Here is a 26,160-nt window from a genome sequence, read left to right as displayed (position 1 = left end):
TCCTGGGTAGGGAAAGAAGTGCCCCGGCCTGCAGGGGCCGCGAGGGATGCCTGGGTCCGAGCGCCTCTCCAGCAACCGCGCACGCGCCGGCTCAGCGCACCCGTGCGAGCAGTGAGCCAGGTGCACGAGTGCACGCACGCCCCGCTCGCCCGAGCCTGGCGGGCCCTCCTGGCGTCCGGTCCCCTCCCGGAGCAGGTCGGTCCGAGAGGCCCGCGGTGCCCCTCCTGGCCGCCCGGAGCGCGCGGAGCGCCGGCGCCGCCAGTTAAAGTGTAGCGGGGCCGGGCCGCCGCTGACCGTCCCTGCACTCTGGCCGAGCTGCCCACGGTGAGTAGCGGGGACGCGCTAGACCCCGGGTCCACCCGCCCCGAACGGCCCCGGCCACAGCCCGGAGGCCCCAGCGGCCTCGGGCCGAGAGGTCGGGTGGGTCCGGAGGACCCCGGCCGGACGCCGAGGCTGGGGCTTCACCTGACGCTACGGCTGAGCCCCCGGAAACTAAAACAGTGGGACGGAGAGAGCAAAGCCTCACTGAGTTCTTCGCGGGAGTTAGTTCCTCGCAGGAACTAAGTTATATGTAATTCGTGTAACAGAAACCCTCCCTTTCCCCGGGTGTTCTGGTCAACGTATGTTTTCACAAAATGAGGCCTGACACTAACACTTCAGTCTCCGGAGGCGGAAGCCTTCACCCTTTGGGTTTGGAGGCGGGTTTTTGAGTTTCCTTGAGCTCAGGATTTATGAGCAGCGTTAAATGCAAATTTTGGACCCGCCTTTCAGAGAGCCAGCCCAGCCCCTCAGGTCCAGCAGGGTCCGGAATCTGCATTTAACTTGACATTGCTGGCAATTCTGCGCAGGTGGACCAGGACCATCCTTTGAGGCACAGTGGTTTGGGGCAAGGTTAATAAAAATCAGCTGGGCCAACAGCAGATCAGAGTGCTTGGAACTTTGCTGCTTCAGCTGCCTGGGTTTGCAAAGGACAAGGTGGGGGTGACCAAGTCAAGGTCCCTTAAACTTGTAGGCCAAGTTAGCTTCATTCTTTACATGAGACCAAGGCCTAAGGAGGAATGAAATTGTCAGCTGGTGCGAGGTTGACTTAGTCAAGCAGCTCCTTTGCTGAGGTCCTGTGCACCAGGCCTGGCCCACCTGCCTGAGTAAGATTTGGGCCAGCATGGAGTGGGCCCAGCTAGAGCTGGGGGCTGTGGCATGCACACATGTAGGTTTCAGGTGACGCTTCCAGAGGATTGGTCCGGTTTCTAACCAAGGAGAGTGGCTCAGGTGAGGCTGTTGCCTCACCCATGCCTGGGGCTGGGCCACCCTGGGCCCCTCGCTCAACCTCTCTGAGTTGCTTTGAGCCCTGGGGTCCCAGAGATCATTTGCAGCTCTAATAGTTGTCTTTCTTCTGAGCAAACACGTGCAGGGTGCCAACCCTGGGGTGCAAAGGTGCCTTTGGACTGAGGATGAGGGCGGTGAGAGCATGTTCCAGGCAGGGCACATGTGCCCAGCCTGCTGTGGAAGTGCAGATGCAGACAGCCTCATTTTCCAGCTCTTGAGATCGTGAACTTTATCCCATGGTGCAGAGGACCCACGGCAGACGTTTTGGTGGTGGTCAGTTTTCAGTTTTAGAAAGCCCACCTGGGTGGCTATGCCAGGCTGTGGGAGGCCAGTCCCTCTGAGACCAGCGAGGAGGCAGGTGCTAACCAAAATGCATTCACTGGACAAATAGCCGAGTCCCTGTGGGCCAGGCTTCGAGCTGTGCCAGCTCTACAGCTGGCCCCAAAGCAGGCCCTGCTGCAGGAGCTTGGGCTGTTGAGTGTTAGGGCTTTGGGGACAACCAGGGATGCAAAGGTTAGTCCTCTATTTGGAGATAGAGTTTGTGAGTCAGACATTTATAGGGGTGGTAGAGAAGGGAGGAGGATAGGTCCCTGGGGAAGGAGAACTCCCTGGAGGTGAAGGCTAGGAGGGCCTGCACCAGGAAAACCCGAGAGTGAGGGGGCAGCCGAGGTGTCAGATGAGGCAGAGGGGCCAGGGGTGGCCTGGCTTGAGGTGGGCCCCTGGCTTAGGTCCTTGGCAAGAAGGGGTGAGACAGGCAGGGGAGGAGGAGTTTGGAGGTGGGAATGGGGTGGTTTTCTTTCAAGAAAGGGCAAGGTTAAGATCGTTTCTCCAGGGGAAGAAGCTGGTGGGCAAAGGAGAGAGGAAATGTGAGGCCAGCATGGTGCCGAGGTGGCTGGGCTTTGGGTAGGAGGAGGAAACCTGGGCAGCAGGTGCTGGCCGTTGACTTGGGACACAGGCTGAGGGATCCCCCAGTGCCCTGGGTCCAGGGCTGCGTGTGTGTGGGCACAGAGGTGACACTGCCCTGGCCCTGGTTCTCTGATGCCCACGGCAGGACTGCAGAGTGGGCAGTCCCAAGGAGAGCCCTTCAGCCACAGCTGGTGTTCTCTGTGGGCCAGCGAGGTGTGCCTGCCTGTCTTTTCGGGGGGAAGGGGTCTGCTCTGGCTCGGAAGTTCCTTCCAAAAAGTGTCCCTCCACAAGAGGGCCTTGTTGGTTAAGCATGTAGCCTCCGAGGTGGCCTGCTGGAAGGAACACCATTTGTTTGAATGCCTAAGTCCAATAGTGTCGTGGCTTTAAACAGGAGGCAGGGCCATTGCGGGTTAGGAGGTCTCAGCTTCCTCTCTGTCTGTAACCTCTGGAAGTCACTGCCCTTCTCAGAGCCTCAGTTTCCTTTACTGTAAAGTGGGCGGATGAGACAGTGTAATGGCAGTGAGGTGACTCAAGTCTGTGAGGGAAGTGCAGATGCTCTGATCTTCCCCCTTTGGCCATGAATTCTGCTGGGTCTAGGTTTCTGAAAGAGCCACTGTGCAGTGTGCCTTCAAGTCTTGGTATTTAGGAGGCGCTTGTGAAATGCTGGAATGAACGAATGAATGAGTGCATACCTTCCTCCTAGGCCGGCACCAAAGCCTGCCTGCCCAGGAGAGCTGGTTTGAGTTTCTTCCTCCTCTTCCTCCTCTGGTGGGGTGAAGGGCACCTCTCCTGGAGTCTGGAAGACCACTTTGTCTAGTACCCATGGCTGTGACCCCAGAACCCCTGGGACAGGTTCTGTGCCGCTGCTGGGGGGTGGAGAGACCAGGGTTCCAGATCCCTGGCTGTGCTAGTTACTCCCCAGTGCCAGCCTCGGATGAGGCTCTGGTTGTCCTGGGGCCTCAGTTTCCCCATCCATAACATGAAGCTGACATCAGCCCTGGTGGCCTGGCAGGGCTGTTGGGAGACTCTGAAGAGGTGGGAAAAAGCTGAAGGACTTAAAAGTGCTGTGTAAATTTAGGGGCAGGGGAGGTGGGACAAGAAATAAACAAATGATCTCCACGGCCCAAATAGGGAAATTCCTTTGGACCCAAGTGCAGCGATGCCCGCAGGCTGTCGCTTTTGTCAGACCTTTGTTTCTCTGTCCTATGCGTCAGCAAGGGAACAAGACCATTAGGGTTGTTGACATGTCCCAAGCCCAGTCTCCACCCACACAGGTGGAATTTTCCACTTCTTTTGTTTTTTCAAATATTAATCAAGGCCCCAGCCAGTCCACAGTGGACCCATTGTCTCATGAAGAGCAAGCAGTTTCTGGCAGACACTGGCCACCTCCCAGGGCCCCGGAAGGCCCCCCGAGCTGGGACGGGTGCTGTTGGGAGCACCCCGCCCTCGGTACCACCCTCCCCCCGCCACCCAGTGTTCTGCTCCAGCTGGTTGAGTTTTGCAGAGTCCGTGGCCATGCCTGCTTTGAGCCAGGGACCCCAAGGCCACACTGAGAGCTTGCCCCCTGCTCACAGTGGGGCCGTGGAGCCGCAGACGGTTTCTCTGCTCCAGTGAGGAGGGCTGGCTCAGGAAGGCCCACAGACGCGGGCCACGGTGTTAAGTCCATGTTAACACTACCCCTGCCAGTTCCTAGGGCGAAACCCCATGGGGCCACAGCCCGTGTGTACTTGCACCGATCTTCACATGCGCTGTCACACTGGCGCCTGGAAGAAGGTCCAGAATGGAGAGGAGGCTGGTTCTGTTTTTCTCTCAAAGCGCCACCTGTACGTGGATGACAGAGTCGGCCTCCCAGAGCTTGAGGGAGGATTACTGGAGATGTCAGGGGGTAGAGCCGTGGGCATGTGTGGGACTCATGGCAAAGGGGCAGCCACCTATCTCTCCATCAGTGATACTTGAAACCAGGGTCCGTGGATGCTGGTTGATGTCCTACACTAGTCTTGTTGCCTGATTGATTCCTGCACTTTCGTTCAGTGATGGAGCTGTTTGTAGTTGACACAAGGAAGCAGTGGGCGTTTTTAAGCAGCTCACCTGGCAGTCCGTAGGGCCCTCTGCCTCTAAGCCCCTCCAGAAGCTTGAAAGGGACACAGTGGCGGGCATGTGTGGGAAAGTTGGCTGACTCATATCTCGCCGCTGGTTTATAAAAGAAAGTGAGCTGGCTACCTGCAGGGCTGCTCCCAGGTGTGATCTGGCGTCCCTGTCCCTGCCATGCCATGGCTGGATGGCGCTTCGACAGGGGGTCGCTTAGCACCTCCAGGGCCTTGCTGGCCTTCGGAGGAGTGTGTCTCCAAGCCTGTGGTAGTGCCTGAGTGAACACGGATTAAAGATCAAGCAGGCCTTGCATTTCTCTAATGATTAGTGATGTTGAGCATCCTTTCACGAGGTGTCACCTCACACCAGTCAGAATGGCCATCATCAAAAAATCTACAAACAATAAATGCTGGAGAGGGTGTGGAGAAAAGGGGACCCTCTTGCACTGGTGGTGGGAATCTAAATTGATACAGCCACAATGGAGAACAGTATGGAGGTTCCTTAAAAAACTAAAAATAGAACTAGCATATGACCCAGCAATCCGACTACTGGGCATGTACCCTGAGAAAACCATAATTCAAAAAGAGTCATGTACCACAATGTTCATTGCAGCTCTATTTACAATAGCCAGGACATGGAAGCAACCTAAGTGTCCATCGACAGATGGGGGGATAAAGAAGATGTGGCACATATATACAATGGAATATTACTCAGCCATAAAAAGAAACGAAATTGAGTTATTTGTAGTGAGGTGGATGGACCTAGAGTCTGTCATACAGAGTGAAGTAAGTCAGAAAGAGAAAAATAAATACCATATGCTAACACATATTATATGGACTCTAATAAAAAAAAAGGTTCTGAAGAACCTAGGGCAGGAATAAAGATGCAGACGTAGAGAATGGACTTGAGGATATGGGGAGGGGGAAGGGTAAACTGGGACGAAGTGAGAGAGTGGCATGGACATATATACACTACCAAACGTAAAATAGATAGCTAGTGGGAAGCAGCCGCATAGCACAGGGAGATCAGCTCGGTGCTTTGTGACCACCTAGAGGGGTGGGATAGGGAGGGTGGGAGGGAGACGCAAGAGGGAGGGAATATGGGAATATATGTACAGCTGATTCACTTTGTTATACTGCGGAAACTAACACACCATTGTAAAGCAATTATACTCCAGTAAAGATGTTAAAAAAAATAAAAAGTAAAATTAAAAAAAAGATCAAGCAGTCCTGGCAGCTGCTGCTCTCTGCCCTCTGCTTAGCCCTGTGTTTGCAGTAGATGCCAGAGTCGGTGCCTCGGGTGGGGGGAAGGGACGCTTTGTCCTGGGACCTTGGACAAGTCACCTCAGAGCACGGGTCTGGGCCTCTAGGGGATTGATGTCCAGTCCATAATATTGCATCTCAAACTCCCTGTGGTGCAGGACCATGTTTGGTTTTTAAATTTTAATCTCACATGGGTTGATTTAAAAACTGTAATAAAAGTTGTTACAGTAAAAACAAAGATACATCGCATTTAAGCTCATTATCTTATTAGGAGATGCAGCAAACATCAAGTCACTGTGTCAGATTGCTGGAAACGTTTCTAAACCCTGCCTTTTGATTCTGTGCTTATCTTTTGCAGACAGTCGAAAATAGCCTGTGGGTTGGCCCTGGCCACAGAGCCTGAATCCTTCACATCTGGGTGTGAGGTGGTGTTTTTTAATCGAGGTTTTAAAAACTGGTTGAAAATGTGCTTGAAGGAGGAAGCGGGTAGCAAACCTTTGTCGAACGCCCCGACTTCTGTGGAACAGGGTGGAGTCCATCAGCCTAGATCAGGCTCCTGGCCTCCGAGTTTCTCCCACTCTGCCTTCATTCCCTCAGTCTTTTAGCAGAGAGATTTGAGATTTAAAACAGATAGCAACAACGAAAGCCCTTTTTGTTGTGGAAAATTTGGAACACACACAAAATTAGCCAGAAGAGAGTATTGAATCCCATATCCCATCCCCTCATGGGTGAACCTGTTTTGTCTGCCCCCCAGATCCCTGGGGTTTTTAAAACCAAATCCCAAATATTGCTTATTTTTTCTGTCCATCTTTCAGTAGATATTTCTGAAACAGTCGTTTTAAACAACGTTACCACAGAACCAGTGTCACATCTGACAAACAATGACTTCTTAATATCCTCAAATATCCAGTCACTGTTCAAATTCCTAGGACCTGAGTGAGATCCACACGTCATTCTCTCATGATCTGTGGATTTCCCTCCATCTCTCTCTGCCTTGTTTCTTTTTCACTTGAACTTGTTGAAGAAATGTCGGGCTTTCCCTTGGCCTGGATTCTGTGTGTGGGATCCCACGTTCCTCTGATCTTCGGATTTCCTCCAAATCGGTGGATTTAGAAGTGTGAGCAGATTCAGGTCTGGAGTTTTGGGTGAGGATATTTCATTGTCTTCTCTCATTCACACATATCTCATTCAGACATACGCAGAGGCGAGAAGGGAGGAGCTGCAAACATCAGAGGCCCCAGCAGAGGCTGGCACCCACTGTTGCCAACAGGAAACCCCCGGCCCAGGTCACACAGAAGTCCTGGCAGAGCTGGGGACAAAAGCCTGGCCTGTGGTTGGCATCATACTTGGGACTCCTCCCTGGGGTTTTCTTGGCATTCTGAGCAGTCTCTGCCCTGTCCTGTGTCCCACCCTCAGCACCAGGAGGGTGCAAGGACAAGTGGGCCCTGCCCAAGCAGCTGGAGTTATCTCTGAGGTAGCAACTGATTAGCTAATTCAAGAGAAGAGGGGAGAGTTTCTGATTCATTTGTTTATTCTGCACCAAAATGTGGGAGATGAGAGTTTTAGGAAGAGAAACTTGACTTTTGAAGAAAATGAGTTTTTTTTAATGAAAAAAAATTAAGCTACAACATACAGTAAAGTGTACTGATGGTGAATCTTTATCTGTATATGCACCCAGGTGATCATCACCTCGTCAGGATCCAGAATGTTCCTTGTGCCCCTTATTTAATTTAATTTACTTTATTTATTTGCTGTGGCACGCAGGATCTTAGTTCCCCGACCACGGATCGAACCCATGCCCCCTGTAGTGGAAGCACGAACTCTTAACCACTGGACCACCACGGAAGTCCCTCCCTGTGCCCCTTCTAAGTGGTACCTCTCTCTGCCCCGGCACAGATGTCTCAGTTCAGTGTCCGCATCTCAGACTGCCCAGGTGTGGGAGCTGTAGGCTGCACGCCGGCCTGTCCCCATCATATGTCTACTCAGCTAGCATTACAGAGTGCCACGCTCCGCGTTGGGGGCAAGGCCACAGAGCCTTTGGCTGGGGCGATGGGCCTTTGACAGCTCATTTCACTCTTAGGGTTGAGGTCTCAGTAAGTGGTACAAAGAGAAGTCCCAGGATGGATGTGGCCAGTGGCCGAGGAAGGCTTCTCAGAGGGAGCATTGGCTGAGCAGGGTCTGAGGGAAGGTGAGAAGTGACCCAGGTGCATACCTGGAAGAAGGAGCACACGTGCAAAGGACCAGGGTGGGTGGGAGGGTAGGTGGTCTGGGTGCCTGGAACCCAGAGAGTGAGACTCATGGTTGGGTGAGGGGTGATGGGTGAGGCGGGGGCAGGAGGCAGGGCTCCTGGGGCTGTGAGGAAGCTTGCTCCACCATCTTGGGAGGATGGGTGGCCTGGGCTGGAGGTGGGCAGTGAGGTTCCTATGCGGGGAGGGGGCAGCTGCCCAGGGTTCTTCGCTGGACCATTATTACTCCCCAGCCCGCCTACCTCTCTGACCAGACCCTTCCCACCTGGACCACCACCCCAAACTCCCCTCCTCCCACCCCAGCGCTGGGCGATCAGGCTGCTATGCCATTGAGAAGGCTTTGCCAGGCTGCAGGGAAGCAGCCGAACTTTACCACTTTTTGGCCTCTACAGCCTTGGGTGGTGCCTTGTACCCTCTCCGTGTGCTGACTCAGGTGACTTTTTAGCTCCCAGAATGTGGCTGTGTTGGGCGGGTCCTGCCTGTGACTTGAAAAGGGACAGGGGCTCCCCTCTCAGGCTTGTTTTCTTTTCTGTGATATGGGACTGATGGTGATGGTGATGATGATGAGGGTGGTGATGAAGCCCACTCCCCCAGTGTCTGTGGGAGATTCAGTGTGTGATAACCCACGTGAAGCGCTCAGGATGGGTGGCTGCCCCTATTATGACTACTTTACTCATAACTCTGTTTGGTTTCGTGGCTTAATGGAGCTCCGTGAACAGACAGTGGCAGCTACGGAGCATTATTCATTTGACCCCCACAAAGCCCAGCCTAGAAGGTTGAGAACCTTGTCAGAGGTCTCTCAGGAGAGCAGGTCAAAGCCGGGACTAGAAGGCCAGATCAAAGGCAGGTGGCCTGCTCTGAATCCTCCATTGGAGAGCAACCCCTCAGAGACCCCCAGAAAGGCGAGGATGGCGGCGCCCTCCCCCCCCCCGCCCCACTTTCTGCAGTTCTCTCTCAGGATTGTCGGCACCACCTTGGCCCATGGGCTCAGAGACAGTGCCAACCTTGGGGCACCAAGGGGCTTAGTGCCCACGAGCAGCTGAGCTTTGTGCCTCGGTCTGCTCAAGCCGTGTCTGTAGTGACAGGGCTACCCAGCCACTATGTAAATGGTTAACAGCATCCTTTCTTGTGACTGGGCCCTTTTTATGGCTCTGTCCCCCATGGGTGGACAGTAAGGTTTTCACCATTGTTTGCCAGCATAAACAACTCAGGACAGACCTCTAGGCTTGTTTTTTCACAGTTGTGCAGAGTTCTCTTTTGGTTAAATTCTTTTTTTTTTTTTTTTTTGCTTGCGCCATGCAGCATGTGGGATTTTGATTCCCCAACCAGGGATTGAACCCACGTGCCCTGCCTTGGAAGTGCAGAGTCTTTTTTTTTTTCCCAGGTGGTTTGCTGTTCTTTTGTTCTGACTCCCAAGTCAATAGTTTTCCTATTGCATCATGTCTTACTTTTTTTTTTAATTAAAAAATTGTTTTTTATTGGAGTATAGTTGCTTTGCAATATTGTGTTAGTTTATATTGTACAGCAAAGTGAATCAGCTATACGTATACCTATATCCCCTCTTTTTTGGATTTCCTTCTCATTTAGGTCCCCACAGAGCATTGAGTAGAGTTCCCTGTGCTATACAGTAGGTTCTCATTAGTTATTTACTTTCTACATAGTATCAATAGTGTATACATGTCAACCCCAATCTCCCAATTCATCCCACCCCACCACTTTACCCCTTGGTATCCATATGTTTGTTCTCTATGTCTGTGTCTCCATTTCTGCTTTGTAAATAGATTGTACCAATTTTTTCAGATTCCACATATATACGCTAATATGCAATATTTGTTTTTCTCTTTCTGATTTACTTCACTCTGTATGACAGTCTCTAGGTACATCCGTGTCTCTACAAATGACCCAATTTTATTCCTTTTTATGGCTGAGTAATATTCCATTGTATATATGTACCACATCTTCTTTATCCATTCCTCTGTCGATGGACATTAAGGTTGGGAAGCGCAGAGTCTTAACCACTGGACCACCAGGGAAGTCCCTCTTTCGGATAAATTGTTAGAAGAAGTAGGATTGCTGAGACAGAGGGCTGCACCTTTAGAACCCTGATGCATCCCTCACCTTCAGAAAAGGTCTACACGTTACCCAGCTGTGCCCAAAGCAGAATCATTATTTGCCATTGGCCCTGCCTGGCAGAGCTTCTCAAAGGTTGAAGCAGGTCTTGTGCCCTATTTCACATGCAGGCCTGGCTGAGACTGCTGGCCCCTCTCCAGAGTTCTGTCATCTCTTCTTGGGTAACTGACAAAAGCCAGGACCTCAGTGGCCCCAAGGATCTGATTCTAGTCTGGTACACTGTGCTGGCTCCGAGCTAGAAAGGAAATACACACACACACACACACACACACACACGTGTGCATGCCAAGAAATTGTGAAGGACCCTGTTCAAAGGGTCGTTTCGGGAAGTTTTGTCAGCCCTCCAGCTGTGCAACTCTGGAGACAGACTCTCCCAAGCACGGGTACTCCAGATGTGGTGGGTAAGCATTTTATTCTAGGCACAGTTCTTTTGCAGTTTGACTTTGCCAGAATTATCAAATTTGTTGTGCAATTGGTCACAAACTCAAAATTACATGGAAATCTGTCTTGTCATGTTGTAGCATGTTTTTTTTTTTTGGTTGATATTCATTTTTATTTATGTTAATTTAATTTTTGATTTATATTGGAGTATAGTTGATTTACAATGTTGTGTTAGTTTAAGGCCTACAGCTAAGTGATTCAGTTACATGTACATATGTCCATTCTTTTTCAGATTATCTCCCATATAGGTTATTACAGGATATTGAGTAGAGTTCCCTGTGCTACACAGTAGTAGGTCCCTGTTAAATATCTGTATTATATATAGGAGTGTGCATATGCTAATCCCAGACTCCTAATTTATCCCCCCTACCTTCCCCCCACCCTCACCCCTGCAACCACAAGTCTGCTTTCGAAGTCTGTGAGTCTGTTTCTGTTTTGCAAATAAGTTCATTTGTATCATTTTTTTTAGAGTCCACATATAAGTGATATCATATGATATTTGTCTTTCTCTGTCTGACTTACTTCACTTAGTATGATCATCTCTAGGTCCATCCATGTTGCTGCAAATGGCATTATTTCATTTTTTTTTGTGGCTGAGTGATATTCCATTGTATATATGCACCACGTCTTCTTTATCCATTCTTCTGTCAGTGGACATTTAGGTTGCTTCCATGTGTTGGCTATTGTGCTCTGGACATAGGGGTGCATGTATCTTTTGGAATTATAGTTTTGTCCAGGTATATGCCCAGGAGTGGGATTGCTGGATCATATGGTAGTTCTATTTTTAGATTTTTGAGGAACCTCCATACTGTTCTCCGTAGTGGTTGTACCAACTTACATTCCCACCAACAATGTAGTAGGGTTCCCTTTTCTCCACACCGTCTCCAGCATTTATTGTTTGTAGACTTTTTGATGATGCCCATTCTGATTGGTGTGAGGTGATACCTCGTTGTAGTTTTGATTTGCATTTACCTAATAATTAGCAATGTTAAGTATCTTTTCATGTGCTTTTTGGCCATCTGTATGTCTTCTTTGGAGAAATGTCTATTTAGATCTTCTGCCCACTTTTTGACTGGGTTGTTTTGTTATATAGAGCTGCACAAGCTGTATATTTTGGAGATTAATCTCTTCTTGTTTGCTTCATTTGCAAACATTTTCTCCCATTCTGTGGGTTGTCTTTTCATTTTGTTTATGGTTTTCTTTGCTGTGCAAAAGCTTTTAAGTTTAATTAGGTCCCATTTGTTTATTTTTGTTTACATTTTCATTATTCTAGGAAGTGGATCAAAAAAGATATTGCTGTGATTTATGTCAGAGAGTGTTCTGCCTATATTTTCCTCTAAGAGTTTTATAGTATCCGGCCTTACATTTAGGTCTTTAATCCATTTTGAGTTTATTTTTGTGTATGGTGTTAGAGAATGTTCTAATTTCATCCTTTTACATGTAGCTGTCCAGTTTTCCCAGCACCACTTATTGAAGAGGCTGTCTTTCTTCCATTGTATATTCTTGCCTCCTTTGTCGTAGATTAATTAATTATTAATTAATTAGATTAATTATTTCTGAGCTTTCTATCCTGTTCCATTGATCTATATTTCTGGGGTTTTTTTTGGTACCCGTACCATACTGTTCTGATTACTGTAGCTTTGTAGTATAGTCTGAAGTCAAGGAGTCTGATTCCTCCAGCTCCATTTTTCTTTCTCAGGATTGCTTTGGCTGTTTGGGGTCTCTTGTGTTCCCATACAAATCTTAAAATTTTCTGTTCTAGTTCTGTGAAAACTGCTATTTGTAATTTGATAGGGATTGCACTGAATCTGTAGATTGCCTTGGGTAGTATAGTCATTTTGACAATATTGATTCTTCCAATCCAAGAACATGGTATATCTTTCCATCTGCTTGTGTCATCTTTGATTTCTTTCATCAGCGTCTTATAGTTTTCAGAGTACCGGTCTTTTGCCTCCTTAGGTAAGTTTATTCCTAGGTATTTTATTCTTTTTTTTGCAATGTTAAGTGGGATTGTTTCCTTAATTTCTCTTTCTGATCTTTCATTGTTAGTGTATAGGAATGCAAGAGATTTCTGTGTATTAATTTTGTAGACTTTTGCAGTCTAGATGATCTGTTAATGAATGTGGACTGTTAAAATGTGGGCTGTTAAAATTCCCCACTATTATTGTGTTACTGTTGATTTCTTCTTTTATGGCTGTTAGCATTTGCCTTATATATTGAGGTGCTCCTATGTTGGGTGCATATGTATATTTACAATTGTTATATCTTCTTCTTGGATTGATCCCTTGATCGTTACGTAGTATCCTTCTTTGTCTCTGGTAACAGTCTTTTTTTTAAGGTCGATTTTGTCTGATATGAGTATTCCTACTCCAGCTTTCTTTTAATTTCCATTTGCATGGAAGACCTTTTTCCATCGCCTCACTTTCAGTCTGTATGTGTCCCTAGATCTGAAGTGTGTCTCTTGTAAACAACGTATGTACAGGTCTTGTTTTTGTATCCATTCAGCCAGTCTGTGTGTTTTGGTTGGAGCATTTAATCCATTTACATTTAAGGTAATTATTGATATGTGTGTTCTTATTGCCATTTTATTAATTGCTTTTAATTTTTTTTTGTAGGTCTTTTTTCTTCCCTTCCTCTTGTTCTCCTCTCCTGTGATTTGATGACTATCTTTAGTGTTGTGTTGGATTGCTTTTTCTTTTGTGTGTGTGTATCTATTGTAGATTTTTGGTTTACGGTTCCCATGAGGTTTTGATACAGCAGTCTATACATATACAAGATTGTTTTAAGTTGCTGGTCTCTTAATTCCATTGGATTTCCGATATCCTGCATCTGTACTCTCCTCTTCTCACAATTGCTAGTTTTGATATCATATTTGTGTATGGATGATTTCCTACCTTTACTTTACGTTTGCCTTTATTGGTTAGCTTTCCCATTCATAATTTTCTTGTTTCTAGTTGTGGCCTTTTCTTTTCTGTAAGAGAAGTTCCTTTAGAATTTGCTGTAAAGCTGGTTTGGTGGTGCTGAATTCTCTTCGCTTTTGCTTGTCTGTACAGCTTTTGATTTCTCCATCAAATCTGAATGAGAGCCTTGCTGGGTAGAGTATTGTTGGTTGTAGGTTTTGCCCTTTCATTGCTTTAAATATATCATGCCATTCTCTTCTGACCTGCAGAATTTCTGCTGAAAAATCAGCTGATAACCTTATGAGGACTCCTGTGTATGTTATTTGTTGCTTTTCCCTTGTTGCTTTTAATATTTTTTGTCTTTAATTTTTGTCAGTTTGATTAATGTGTCTCAGCATGTTCCTCCTTGGGTTTATCTTGTATGGACCTCTCTGTGCTTCCTGGACTTGAGTGTTTTCTTTTTCATGTTAGGGAATTTTTCAACTATAATCTCTTCACATATTTTCTCAGGTCCTTTCTCTCTATTCTTCTGGGACCCCTATAATGTGAATGTTGGTGTGTTTAATGTTGTCCCAGAGGTCTCTGAGACTGTCCTCATTTTGTTTCATTCTTTTTTTCTTTATTTTGTTCCACAGCAGTGATTTCCACCACTCTGTCTTCTAGCTCACTTATTCATTCTTCTGCCTCATTTATTCTGATATTGATTCCTTCTAGTGTATTTTTCATTTCAGTTATTGTATTGTTCACCTCTGTTTGTTCTTGAAATCTTCTAGGTATCTGTCAAACATTTCTTGCATCTTCTCGGTCTGTGTCCCCATTCTTTTTCTGAGATCTTTGATCATCTTTACTGTCATTACTTTGAATTCTTTTTCAGGTAGATTGCCAGTCTCCACTTCACTTAGTTGTTCTGGGTTTTTATCTTGTTTCTTTGTGTGAAACATATTTCTCTGCTGTCTCATTTTGTCTTACTTTCTGGTTTTGTGGTCTCCTTTCCACAGGCTGTAGGATCGTAGTTCTTCTTGCTTCTGGTGCCTGCCCCCTGGTGGGTGAGATTGGTCCAGGGGCTTTTGCAGGCTTCCTGGTGGGAGGGACTGTTGCCTGCCCTCTGGTGGGTGGAGCTGGGTCTTGTCCCTCTGGTGGGCAGAGCCACGTCCAGGGGTGCGTTTAGAGGTGGCTGTGAGCTCAGTACAACTTTAGACAGCCTGTCTGCTGATGGGTGGGGCTGTGTTCCCCCACCTGCTGGTTGTTTGGCCTGAGGCGTCCCAGCACTGGAGCCTACAGGCTGCTGGGTGGGGCCAAGTCCCAGTGCCAAAATGGTGACCTCCAGGAGAGCTCATGCCAATAAGTATTTCCTGAGACCTCTGCCACCAGTGTCCTTGCCGCCACAGTGAGCCACAGCCAACCCCCACCTCCCCAGGAGACCTTCTGAGACCAGCAGGCAGGGGTAGCCCAGGCTCCTGTGGAGTCACTGCTTTGTGCTGGGTCCCAGTGCGTGTGAAATCTTGTGTGCGCCCACCAAGAATGGAGTTTCTGTTTCCCTCAGTCCTGTGGAGCTCTCTCACTCAAGCCCCACTGGCCTTCAAAGCCAAATGCCCTGGGGGCTCCTCCTTCTATTGCCAGGCCCTCGCACTGGGGAGCTTGATGTGGGGCTCAGAACTCACTCCTGTGGCAGAACCTTTGTGATATAATTATTTTGCAGTTCGTGGGTCACCCACCTGGTGGGTATGGGATTTGATTATATGGTGAAAGTGTTCCTCCTACCATCTCATGATGGCTTCCTCTTTGTCTCTGGATGTAAAATATCATTTTTGGTAGGTTGCACTCTTTCTTATCCATGGTTGTTCAGCAGTTTGTTGTGATTTTGGTGTTTTCATGGGAGGAGGTGAGCTCAAGTCCTTCTACTCTTCCATCTTGTCCAGAATCGAGGGGCTGCTTTTATTTTGGATGTTTACTGCCTCTTTCATTAGTGTGTGCTAGCCATTATCCCCTTGATATGGGGTGTGTAGATGTGTTGGCCTGTGAGCACTCCCTGTACGGTGTGGGCAGTGATTGGTGCCCACCCTGTGGGTTACCCAGCAGTGGTGGTGGACTGTGTACCCCCGGAACAGCAGGGGCTGAGGTTGGCAGCCCATGCACCCCTGAGGAGCGATTGGTGTCTGCTCCCTGCCCACGCATGCTCCCCAGATGGTGGGGGCAGTGACTGGCACCTGCTCCTGGGTTTCCTAGTGGTGGTGACAGCCCGTGCACTCCAGGGACAGCAGGGACAGTGATTGGGACCTGCTCGTGTCCCGTGAGTGCTCCCTGCGTGGCGGGGGCAGCGTTTGGCACCTGCTTGTGGGTCTCCCAGCGGCAGTGGTGACCTGGAATAGGAGGGACAGCGATTGGCACTCACTGCTATGTCCCGAATTTCATTCCTTTTTAAGGCTGAATAATGTTGCATTGTTTGTATATACCACATTTCTCTTATCAAATCATCTGTTGATGGACATTTGTGTTGTTTCCACCTTTTTGCTATTGTGAATAATGCTGCTTAAAAATATTGTCATACAAATATCTGTTTGAGTCCTTGCTTTCAGTTATTTTGGGTACATACTTAGGAGTGGAATTGCTAGATCATATGGTAATTTTATATTTAACTTTTTGAAGAATCACCAAACTGTTTTCCACGGTGGCTGCACCATTTTGCATTCCCACCAACTGTGTACAAGGGTTCCAACTTCTCCACATTCCTATCAACGTTTGTTTTTTTCCAGTTTTTGGATAATAGCCATTCTAATGGGTGTGAGGTGGTATTTCATTGTGGTTTTAATTTGCATTAGTGATGTTGAGCATCTTTTCACATGTTTATTGGCCATTTGTATATCTTTGGAGAAACATCTATTCTAGTTTTTTGCCCTTTTGTGTGTGTATGTGTGTGTGTGTGTGTGTGTGTGTGTGTGTGTTGAGTTGTGTGCTTTTTGTTGTAATTGAGTAGTAGGAGTTACTTATATATTCTGGACATTAATCCCTTACAGAGCTATGTTTTGCAAATATTTTGTTCCATTTTGTGGGTTATTTCACTCTCTTGATGGGGTCCTTTGTTGCACAAAAGTTTTTAATTTTGATGAAATCCAATTTATCTGTCCTTTCCCTTGTTGCCTGTGCTTTTGGTGAAGCATCATCATCAAGCAAGAAATCATTGCCAAATCCAGTCTCATGAAGATTTTTCCCTATGTTTTTATCTAAGGGTTTTATAATTTTAGTTCTTACATTTAGGTCTTTGGTCTATTTTAATTGTTGTATACGGTATTAGGTAAGGGTCAAACTTCATGCTTTTGCATATGGATATCCAGTTTCCCCAACACAATTTGCTTAAAAAATGATCGTTTCTCCATCGAATGTGTCTTGTCACCCTAGTAAAATATCAACTACCCATCTATGTGAGGGTTTATTTCTGCACTCTCTTTTCTGTTGTTCTATATGTCTGTCCTTATGCCACCACCATGTTGTTTTGATTACTGGAGCTTTGTAGTAAGCTTTGAAATCAGAAAGTGTCAGTCTTCCAACCTGTTATGTTCCAAGATTGTTTTGGCTATTTGGGGTCCCTTGAGATTGCATATGAATTTTAAGATGGGTTTCTCTATTTCTGAAAAAGCACTGTTGGGATTTTGATAGGGATTACATTGAATCTGTAAAGTGCCATAGGTAGTATTGCCATCTTAACAATATTAAGTTTTCCAATCCAGAACACAGGATGTCTTTCCATCTCTTTATACCTTATTTAATTTCTTTCAGCAATATTTTGTAGTTTTCAGTGTTAGGTCTTTCAACTGCTTGGTTAAATTTATTTCTAAATATTTTATTCTTTTTGCTACTATTATAAGTGGAATTGTTGCCTTAATTTCCTTTTTAGATTGTTCACTGTTAGTGTCTAGAAATGCAAATGATTTTTCTGTGATTTTGGATCCTGCAACTTTGCTGAATTTACTTATTAGCTCTAATAGTTATTGTGTGCGTCTCTGTGTAATCTTTAGGATTTTCTACATGTTAGATCATGTCATCTACAAACAGAGATAACTTCTTTGTTTAAAATTTTGATGCCTTTTATTTCTTGCCTAATTTCTTTGGCTAGAACTTCCAATACTGTGTTGAATAAAGGTGGCAAAAGTGAGTATCCTTGTCTTGTTCCTGATTTTAGGGGAAAGACTTCAGTCTTTCACCACTGAGTATGATGTTACCCCAAGGTTTTCATATATGACCTTTATCATTTTGAGGAAGTTTCATTCTATTTCTTGTTTACTGAGTGTTTTTATCATGAAAGGGTGTTGAATTATGTCAGATGCTTCGTCTGCATCAGTTGAGACGATTATGTGATTTTTATTCCTTCATTCTATTAACGTGGTGTATTATATTGATTGATTTTCATATGTTGAACCATATTTGCACTCCTGGGATAAATCCCACCTGGTCATGGTAAACAGTCCTTTTTAATATGCTGATGAATTCAGTTTGCTTGTATTTTGTTGAGAATTTTCACATCACTACTCATAAGAGATATTGGTCTGTCGTTTTCTTGTTAATGTCTTTGGCTTTGCTATCTGGTTAATGCCTGCCTCACATGAGTTAGGAAACTTGCCCTCCTCTTTAATTTTTTGGAAGAATTTGAGAAGGATTGATGTTCATTCTGTAAATGTTTGGTAGAATTCACAAGTGAAGCCATTTTCTCCAGGGTTTTCCTTTTTGGGGAGGATTTTGGTTATTGATTCTATCTCCTTACTAATTATAGGTTTATTCATATCTTCTTTTTCTTCATGATTCAGTTTTGATAGATGGTATATTTCTGGGAATGTGTCTATTTCCTCTAGGTTATCCAATTTGTTGGTATAAAATTGTTCACAGTACTTCCTTATCGTCTTTTTTATATCTGTAAAATCAGCAGTGATGGCCTCCCTTAAATTTCTGATTTTACTAATTTGAGTCTTCACTGTTTTTTCTTAGTTAACCTACCTAAACTTTTGATAAAAAATTTTTTTTAAGAATCAACTTTTGGATTGACTGTCTCTGTTGTTTTCCCGTTCTTTATTTCATTTATCTCTGCTCTAATCTTTATTATTTCCTTCCTTCTGCTAACTTTGGGTTTAGTTTGCTCTTCTTTTTCTAGTTCCTTAAGATGTAAAGTTCGGTTTTTTATTGAAATCTTTCTTCCTTTTTAATGTAAGCGTTTACAACTATAAATTTCCCCTCTTAGCACTGCTTTTGCTTCATCTCATATGTTTTGGCATGCTGTGATTTTATTTTCATTTGTCTTAAAATATTTTCTGATTTCCCTTGTGATTTCTCCTTTGACACATGGATTGTTTAAGAGTGTGTTGTTTAGTCCACATATTTGTGAATTTTCCAGTTTTCCTTCTGATATCGATTTCTAGTTTTATTCTATTATGATCAGAAAAGATACTTTGTATTATTTCAGTCTTTTAAAATTTATTAAGATTTGTTTTGTGGCCTAACACATGGGTTGTCCTAGAGAATGTTCCATGTGCACTTGAGAAAAATGTATTCTGCTGTTGTTGGGTGGGGTATTTTATAAATGTCCGTTAGATCCATTTGGTTTGTAATGTTATTCAAGTTCTTTATTTCCTTACTGGTTTTCTGTCTGGTTCTTCTATTATTGAAATCTGAGTATAGAAGTCTCCATTTATTACTATAGGACTATCTATTTCTCCCTTCAAATCTGTCAATGTCTGCTTTATGTATTTTGGGACTCTGATGTTGGGTACATAAATGAATTACATGTTTTAAAACTTTATTTAGGGCTTCCCTGGTGGCGCAGTGGTTGAGAGTCCGCCTGCCGATGCAGGGGACGCGGGTTCGTGCCCCGGTCTGGGAAGATCCCACAGGCCGTGGAGCGGCTGGGCCCATGAGCCATGGCCGCTGAGCCTGTGCTCCGCAATGGGAGAGGCCACAGCAGTGAGAGGCCCGCACACCGCATAAAAAACAAAAAAACAAAAACACAAAAACTTTATTTGAATAAAGGTCTCATTCAGGTCATACCATCTTATTTGCTTTGTATATTTTGAATCTATTTTTAGGATTCAACCATACTGATATGAGGTGCTGTGGTTCCTTCATTTTCACTGCCACGCGGGGTTTCTTTTTGTCTGTACTGAACTTTTTCTGTGTCATTTGTATTTCCATATACATTTTGAAGTCAGCATGTCAATTTCTAAAAAAAAAAAATCCTGCTGAGATTTGATTGGCATTGCATGAAAATCTATAAATCAATTTGGGGAGTACTGACATACAATATTAGGTCTTCCTACTTGTGGTATTTCTCTCTATATATTTGGATCATCTTTAACTTCTATCAATGATGTTTTGTCGTTTTCAGTGTATAGGTTTTGCACATATTTTGTTAAATCTAATACTAATTATTTCAAATTTCCTGATGCTCTTGTAAGTGGTGTTGTTTTGACTTGTGGTTGCCCCACAGAGAGTGGGATCTACCCCCTCCCACCCATAATTTGTTTGAATGTTGGGACTGATGGTACCACACATGTACCAAGAGGCTATGAAAAAGTTTATTACTCACATAATGGGGCTTTCTGGATAGAGCAGGGCAGGCACCCAAGCCAGTCTGGGATAGCTTGAGTGACAGAAAGGGGGAGTGGCCCTAGGGAGTGGGACCAAGGTGAGGATTCCTACATATGGGTTGGATTTGTATGATTTGAACTTACCAACTGACACCTAAGGCAGAAATTCAGAGCCTTCTTACTGACTTGCTCAGATGTAGGTTAAGAGGGAGGGGTGGAGCTTGAAAGCTGTCAATGACCAAACATAAAAAATGGACTCAAACTCTTTATTACATTTAAAATTTCAGTTGGTCATTAATAGTGTATAAAAATACAATTGGGGCTTCCCTGGTGTCGCAGTGGTTGAGAGTCCGCCTGCCGATGCAGGGGACACGGGTTTGTGCTCCGGTCCGGGAGGATCCCACGTGCCGCGGAGCGGCTGGGCCCGTGAGCCACGGCTGCTGAGCCTGCGCGTCCGGAGCCTGTGCTCTGTAACGGGAGAGGCCACAACAGTGAGAGGCCCTCGTACTGCAAAGAAGAAAAATAAATAAATTAAAAAAAAATAAACCCAGGTGTAACCCTTTAAAAAAAAAAATACAATTGAGTTTTGTATGTTGACCTTGTATCCTGTGATATTGCTAAATTCACTTATTAATTGCAGTAGCTTTCTTTGTAAATTACTTGGGAATTCTTTGTAGATGATCATCATGTCTGCAAATAAGGACACTTATAATTCTTTCTTTCCAATCTATATGCCTTTTAATTTTAATTAATTAATTAACCTTAAATCCCTGGTTAGGACCTTTAAACTGTTGAATAAAAGTGATTAGAGTGAACATCCTTGCCTTGTTTCTGATCTCAGGAGGAAAGCTTTAGTCTTTCACCATTGAGTACAAAGTCAGCTGTGGGTATTTCATAGATTCCCTTTATCAGGAAGTTCTCTTCCATTCTTTAAGTACACAGAGATTTTATGGATGTTGTATATATCCAAATGCTTTCTGCATTAACTATGATGATTGTATGTTTTTTCTTTTTTGGTGTGTTAAACCACTGACTGATTTTCAAATGTTGAACCAATCTTACATTCCTAGAATAAAACTCTAGTTGGTTATGATGTATGTTTTTTGTTTCTTGCGGGATTTGATTTGCTAAAATTCTGTTTAAGATTTTTGCATCTTTGTTCATGGTGCATATTGGTCTATAGTTTTCTTGTGATATCTTTGGTTTTGGTAACAGAATACTGCTGACTTTATAAAATGAGTTGGGGAGTATTCTCATACTTTTTTATAGAATTGGTATTATTCCATCTTGAATGTTTCTTAGCCTTTACCAATGTAGTCTAGAGTTTTCTTTGTGGGAAAAATTTAAATTAATGAATTTAATTTTTTAAAATAAATATATACAGCTATTTAGGTTATATAGTTCTTCTTGAGTGGACTTTGATAATCTTTCAAAAAATGTATCCATATCATCTTAATTATCAAATATATTGCCGTAAAGTTGTCATAATAGTCTTACTATCTGTATAATATGTAAGGATGTTCCCTCTGTCATTGCTAACGTTGGTAATTTGTGTTATGCTTCCTTTTTTCTTTGCCTGGGTAGAGGTTTATTAATTTTATTAATTGTTTTTAAGAACTTCATTTTGGTTTTATTAATTTTTTCCATTTTTAAATTTGTTTTCAGTTTTATTGATTTGTACTGTTATGTTTATTACTTTCTTCTGATCACCATGGGACCAATTTTCGTTTTTTCTGACTTTTTAAAGGTGAAAGTATAAATCCTCAATTTGAGATCTGACTTTTCTAATGTAAGCATTTTAATGATGTATTTTTCATTCAAAGCACTGCTTTCCTACATCCCACACATTTCTGTCTGTTGTGTTTTCATTTTCATTCACTTCAAACATTCGCTAATTTCTCCTGTGATTTCTTCTTTGACTCATGGGTTATTTAAAAGTGTGTTGTTTAATTTCTTAATATTTAGGGATTTTTTTCAGATACACTTTTATTATTTATTTCCAAGTCAGTTCTTTTGTGGGTAGAGAACATACTTTGTAGCATTTCAGTCCTCTTAAATTTGTTGATTTTTAAAAAAAATTTGTTTATTATTTATTTTTATTTTTGGCTGTGCTAGGTCTTTGTTGCTGTGCGCGGGCTTTCTCTGGTTGTGGTGAGCAGGGGCTACTCTTTGTTGCGGTGCACGGGTTTCACATTGCAGTGGCTTCTCTTGTTGTGGAGCATGGGCTCTAGGCACACGGGCTTCAGTAGTTGTGGCACACAGGCTCAGTAGTTGTGGCACGCGAGCTCTAGAGCACAGGCTCATTAGTAGTTGCTCCGTGGCATGTGGGATCTTCCCGGGCCAGGGCTTGAACCCGTATGCCCTGCATTGGCAGGCGGATTCTTAACCACTGTGCCACCAGGGAAGCCCCTGTTGAGATTTTTATAATGGCCCAGAATACTGTCTGTCTTGGTGATGTACACTTGTGAAGGACATGTATTCTGCTGGTGTTTGGGTGTTCATACTAAGTGTTAATTAGGTCAACTTAGTTCATAATGTTGTTTAAGTCTTGTATATTCTTACTGACTTTTTATCTAGTAGTTTTATCTGTTATGGAGAGGGGAGTATTAAAATCTCCAAGAGTAATTGTGTATTCATTTTTCATTTCAGTTTTATCAATTTATGCTTCATGCTGTGGAAGCTCTACTAGACACATATACACACACAGTTGTTTTTTCTTTATGATACATTGACCTCATTATCATTTTGAAATGTCTTCTAAACCTTAGTTAATATTCTTTATACTTAAGTCTACATTGTCTGGTATTAATGTAGTCACTCGCTTTTTTGTTTAGTGTTTGTGTAGTATATATATTTTTCCATTTTCTTATGTGTTACTTATGCCTTTATATTTAAAGTGGGTTTTCCTAGTGGGCATAGAGTGAACCTACATCAACATAATAAAGGCCATATACGACAAACCCACAGCAAACATCATTCTCAGTGGTGAAAAACTGAAAGCATTTCCTCTAAGATCAGGAACGAGACAAGGATGTCCACTCTCGCCACTATTATTCAACATAGTTTTGGAAGTCCTAGCCATGGCAATCAGAGAAGAACAAGAAATAAAAGGAATCCAAATTGGAAAAGAAGAAGTAAAACTGTCACTGTGTGCAGATAACATGATTCTATACATAATCCTAAAGATGCCACCAGAAAACTACTAGAGCTCATCAATGAATTTGGTAAAGTTGCAGGATACAAAATTAATGCACAGAAATCTCTTGCATTCCTATACACTAACAATGAAAGATCAGAAAGAGAAATTAAGGAATAAATCCCATTCACAAAGAATAAAATACCTACAAATAAAGCTACCTAAGGAGGTAAAAGACCTGTACTCAGAAAACTGTAAGACACTGATGAAAGAAGAAATCAAAGATGACACAAACAGATGGAGAGATATACCATGTTCGTGGATTGGAAGAATCAATATTGTGAAAATGACTATACGACTCAAAGCAGTCTACAGATTCAGTGCAGTCCCTATCAAATTACCAGTGGCATTTTTTACAGAACTAGAACAAAAAATCTTAAAATTTGTATGGAGACACAAAAGACCCCGAATAGCCAAAGCAATCTTTTTTTAAAATTAATTAATTAATTATATTTATTTTTGGCTGCATTGGGTCTTCGTTGCTGCATGTGGGCTTTCTCTAGTTGCGCTGAGAGGGGGCTACTCTTTGTTGCAGTGCACAGGCTTCTCATTGAGGTGGCTTCTGTTGTTGAAGAGCATGGGCTCTAGAGCACATGGGCTTCAGTAGATGCGGCATATGGGCTCAGTAGTTGTGGCTCGCAAGCTATAGAGTGCAGGCTCAGTAGTTGTGGTGCATGGGCTTAGTTGCTCCGTGACACGTGGGATCTTCCCAGACCAGGGCTTGAACCCATGTCCCCTGAACTGTCAGGCGGATCCTTAACCACTGCACCACCAGGGAAGCCCCCAAAGCAATCTTGAGGGGAAAAATCGGAGCTGGAGGAATCAGACTCCCTGCCTTCAGACTATACTACAAAGCTACAGTAATCGAGACAGTATGGTACTGGCACAAAAACAGAAATTTAGATCAATGGAACAGGATAGAAAGCCCAGAGATAAACCCACGCACCTATGGTCAACTAATCTATGACAAAGGAGGCAAGGATATACAATGGAGAAAAGAGAGTCTCTTCAGTAAGCTGTTCTGGGAAAACTGGACAGCTACGTGTAAAAGAATGAACTTAGAACACTCCCTAACACCATACACAAAAATAAACTAAAAATGGATGAAAGACCTAAATGTGAGACTGGACACTATAAAAGCATAGGAAGAACACTCTTTGACATAAATCACAGCAAGATCTTTTTTGACCCACCTCCTAGAGTAATGGAAGTATGAACAAAAATAAACAAATAGGACCTAATGAAACTTAAAAGCTTTTGCACAGCAAGCTATAAACCAGACAGAAAGACAACCCTCAGAGCAGGAGAAAATATTTGCAAACGAATCAGTGGACACAGGATTAATCTCCAAAATATATAAACACCTCATGCAGCTCAATATTAAGAAAACAACCCAGTCAAAAAATGGGCAGAAGACCTAAATAGACATTTCTTGAAAGAAGACATACAGATGGCCAAGAGGCACAAGAAAAGCTGCTCAACATCACTAATTATTAGAGAAATGGAAATCAAAACTGCAATGAGGTATCGCCTCACACCAGTTAGAACGGGCATCACCAGAAAATCTACGAACAGCAAATGCTGGAGAGGGTGTGGAGAAAAGGGAACCCTCTTGCACTGTTGGTGGGAATGTAAATGGCTACAGCCACTATGGAGAACAGTATGGAGGTTCCTTAAAAAACTAAAAATAGAATTACTATATGACCCAGCAATCCCACTACTGGGCATATACCCAGAGAAAACCATAATTCAAAAAGACACATGCACCCCAATGTTCATTGCAGCACTATTTACAATAGCCAGGACATGGAAGCAACCTAAATGTCCCTCAGCAGATGAATGGATAAAAAAGATGTGGTACATATATACAATGGAATATTACCCAGCCATAAAAAGGAATGAAATTGAGTCATTTGTAGAGATGTGGATGGATCTAGAGACTGTCATACAGAGTGAAGGAAGTCAGAAAGAGAAAAACAAATATTGTATATTAACGCATATTTGTGGAACCTAGAAAAATGGTACAGATGAACCGGTTTGCAGGGCATAAATTGAGACACAGATGTAGAGAACAAACATATGGACACCAAGGGGGGAAAGTGGCGGGGGGAGGGTGGTGGTGTGATGAATTGGGAGATTGGGATTGACATATATACACTAATATGTATAAAATGGATAACTAGTAAGAACCTGCTGTATAAAAAAATAAAATGAAATTCAAAAAAAAAAAATAAACAAAAATCACATACCACAATGTTCATTACAGCTCTATTTACAATAGCCAGGACATGGAAACCACCTAAGTGTCCTTTGACAGATGAATGTATAAAGAAGATGTGGCACATATATACAATGGAATATTACTCAGCCATAAAAAGGAATGAAAGTGAGTTATTTGTAGCATGGTGGATGGACCCTGAGACTGTCATACAGAGTGATGTAAGTCAGAAAGAGAAAAATAAATACTGTATGCTAATACATATATATGGAATCTAAAAAAAAAAAATGGTCTGAAGAACCTAGGGTCAGGACAGGAATAAAGACGCAGACATAGAGAATGGGCTTGAGGACATGGGGAGGGTGAAGGGTAAACTGGGACAAAGTAAGAGAGTGGCATGGACATATATACACTACCAAATGTAAAATAGAGAGCTAGTGGGAAGCAGCTGCATAGCACAGGGAGATCAGCTCCGTGATTTGTGACCACCTATAGCGGTGGGATAGCGAGGGTGGGAGGGAGACTCAAGAGGGAGGGGATATGGGTATATATGTATATGTATAGCTGATTCACTTTGTTCTACAGCAGAAACCAAGACACCATTGTAAAGCAATTATACTCCAATAAAGATGTTAAAAAATAATAAAATAAAAATTAAAAAAAAGAAAGAGAAATATCATATATTAACACATATATATGGAATCTAGAAAAATGGTACCGATGAACCGGTTTGCAAGGCAGAAATTGAGACACAGATGTAGAGAACAAACATATGGACACCAAGGGGGGAAAGCAGGGTTGGGGTGTGGTGGTGGGATGAATTGGGAGATTGGGATTGACATGTATACACTAATATGCATAAAATAGATAAATAATAA

At 43.7% G+C, this 26,160-nt stretch overlaps 1 protein-coding gene across 1 annotated transcript in view; it reads left to right on the top strand.

The window, feature by feature from the left end:
- Positions 1 to 8: 8 nt before the first annotated feature.
- The window catches only part of CHDH (choline dehydrogenase), a 69,685-nt gene continuing 43,533 nt past the window's right edge, over positions 9 to 26,160 (top strand). Inside the window, exon 1 of the mRNA XM_024746287.1 lies at positions 9 to 324. The gene's annotated coding sequence lies outside the window, so the exon portion shown is untranslated. The remainder of the gene's footprint in view (positions 325 to 26,160) is intronic.

This window comes from Neophocaena asiaeorientalis, unplaced genomic scaffold (genome assembly GCF_003031525.2).
Source record: "Neophocaena asiaeorientalis asiaeorientalis breed wild unplaced genomic scaffold, Neophocaena_asiaeorientalis_V1.1 scaffold251, whole genome shotgun sequence".
NCBI classification, from domain to species: Eukaryota; Metazoa; Chordata; class Mammalia; order Artiodactyla; family Phocoenidae; genus Neophocaena; species Neophocaena asiaeorientalis.
Note: the sequence above shows the minus strand (reverse complement) of the source record. Positions and strands in the feature narration are given on the sequence as shown.